This window comes from Octopus bimaculoides, chromosome 14 (genome assembly GCF_001194135.2).
Source record: "Octopus bimaculoides isolate UCB-OBI-ISO-001 chromosome 14, ASM119413v2, whole genome shotgun sequence".
Classification (NCBI taxonomy): Eukaryota; Metazoa; Mollusca; class Cephalopoda; order Octopoda; family Octopodidae; genus Octopus; species Octopus bimaculoides.
In genome coordinates, this window is record NC_068994.1 from 23737491 (window position 1) to 23740442 (window position 2952).

Here is a 2952-nt window from a genome sequence, read left to right on the forward strand (position 1 = left end):
AAAAAAAAAAAAAAAAAAAAAAGGAAATGATTGCAAATAGCTTCACATTATTTCGTTTTCAAAGTATTTTTTCCTAATTTCTTTTAGACTGCAATACTTTTATAAAGAGTTTTTTTTATACCATTGATTCTACTTCCATCACTTTATTTACTTTCTTAGATCATTAACTTTTTCTTATGAGATTTTTATCATTTCAAATTGTAATAGAATACTATGACTATATACTGTGCATGTAGTTACCATTCCCCAAAGAAGAAAGTTGGGAAGGTGAATTATATTACAATTAACTATTATTAACTAACTTGGTTTCAGAAATCTTCATAGTGATGTAGAGGTATATAAGGCAAGCACAAAAAGTAAAACGAATGAAAATTTAAAATAAATGGAAAATAGAGACAAAGAAGGTTGCTAGGTTTTACCTATCACTCTTCTTCGGTATATGGTAAATCAGTGGGGTACGTGGTAGGTTTAAATTAACACTCAAATAAAACGATGGCTTAGGGTTCTGAATAAAGTTAGAAATTAGTAACGTGAGCTAAAGGGTAGTTGTTTTAAGTGGAAAAAAATAGTAAAATATGAAGTAAAATAACTCAGATAAAGAACGATCTCAGGGTTTAATGTATAGTGACGACAAAAGATAGCTAAAGAAACGAGAATATAGTAATGGTTGAACTGTTGACCCATTTGAGACACACGGTGTTTAGGTATGTGTAGTGAAAAAGACCAAAGTTTTTTTTCTGTTGAGATTGAAATTAACGAGTGCATATAGAAAACAAAGGATAAAGTGCCTAAAACTAATTTATTACTATGTAAAACTATATATACTATATAGTTTTATATTATATCTATCGAAAGACGATCCCTGATAGGCTATTATATTTCAAAACGTTTGTTTCAGCAGTCTCACTTGGGCCGACCAGTCGGCCCGGGTGTCGCAAGAGAGTTAAGGGAATTTTGTGTGAAGAAAGAAAATTAAAATGTTGAACTAAATAAAAGGGTAAAATGCAGGCAGTGTGTAAGGATACCTTTTAATGGGTGTCGTATATCCATAACCAACATGTATGTGTGTGTACGTAATTATGAACTCCGACACTGACTTTATCACGCGCACGGAATATGTTTTCAAAGCTCTAAGGTACATAATGGATATTTAAAAAAAAAATCATTATACTTTCAATTTGATGCAAGCATATGTACAACGTCATCGGCTTTTCTTGCTTTACAAACTATGTAGAATAAGATTTATACGAAGATGGTGGCTTACTGTTGCTGAATAAATACAATCCATCAACAGAATCAGAAAAGACCTTCCAGGAGTAATGATTCTCCACAGAGTAGACTTTGTGTAAATCTTCATTCTAATTCCCTCCATCACGTCTTTAGAAAATTAGAAAAAAATCCGACGAGTCGTTAAACTGTATACGCCCTAAATAACCACCCCAAAGCATCGTATATATATATTTTTTTGTAGCTCCGTTAGCACATGCGTACCGTTCTTCCCGCTTGCCACTGCTCTTGCTTCTATCAAGTTACCACATGATTTAGTGATATAGGCCTATCAATCCAGAACATATATATATAGAGAGAGCTATTTAATGTACATTAAATGAACTTTAAAGAAAATTTTATTTTGTATGTTACTGCATTTGTCACTCGTTATTTTGCTCATGTTTTTCTACCCAACTTGTATATTGCTAACTTCGCTTGGATGACTCATTACTATGATATATCACAATTTCTGGTTTCAGTGAACATGTACTATATCTGTTCCATTATTTAGTTTACCGTATCTGTATCATATTTACTTAAAAATTATATAAGGATTGTGTTTAAGCAAACGTGTATGATTATTTATATTTAAAAAATTCACGTAGCATATATATATATATATATATATATATGAAATAATTGGTTTCAAATTTTGGCGTAAGGTCAGCAATTTCGACCTCAGTACTCATTTTATCGACTCTAAAACGGTTGGAAGGTAGAGTTAACCTTGGCGGAATTTGAAATCAGAACGTAAAGACGGACAAAACACCGCTCGGCGTGCTAACGATTCCGCCAGCGTGCCGCCTTATTAGTATTAAATTATTGCATTCATGTTTAATAAAACCAATTAAATTACTGCTTTCCATTTGATTCGTTCGGATCATAAACAGCTGTAAATGACCGGGATGATGCTTAAACAGAAATTGATCTAGCTACAGTGAAACTTCATCACGAACAATTTTCCATAAAAATCTACAAGAACTACAAGTATTTATCTTACAATAATGTAACTACCAGAAAGTATTGTTGCATTTTACGTGTTGCTTTGTGTTCAAATAATTCTTTCAGTGCGATCTATTTCATAGCAGCGGGAATTATTTTTGTTAAATATCAAATATAATTAGAATGTTGAAGAGGTTGCCTACTCCGTGGAATATTCACCGGTTCAGTTAGTAATAAACAATCTGGTTAAGAAAATTTTGCTTAGAATATCATCTCTCTGCGAACAGACAAACTCAACTGTTACTCAACTGAACGAAATGTATGTACGAGAAATATTTAGGTCTATCAACAGAACAAAAGGATCCGATTAACCTTAATAATTGTTCAGCTGAGCCAAATAGAACTGAAATATAAGTCAATAAACAGTGAAAGTCTTTCGACTGAAATGTAACTGCATAGAAAAACCGGGGAATATAAGCATATGGGTATAACTAAGATAAAAACAGACAATTTCAAAAATTGTCCCTCGAATGAAGATATTAGGAGAGAGAGAAACACAACGTACGATGAAGTGAGTTCAAGAGGAGTTTGAAAAGGAACTGTGGATGTGGGCAAGAATTTAATGGGAATTGGAAAACGCATTCTAGAACTGAAAAAAAAAATCATTGCGAAAGGACACACGGGCGCGCGCGCACACACATCTCTCTCTCCCTCATATATATATATATATATATATATATA

General features: G+C 32.6%; 1 protein-coding gene across 1 annotated transcript in view; it reads right to left on the reverse strand.

The window, feature by feature from the left end:
• The window catches only part of LOC106884025 (uncharacterized), a 693536-nt gene that overhangs the window by 668547 nt on the left and 22037 nt on the right, over nucleotides 1-2952 (reverse strand). The window lies entirely within an intron of this gene.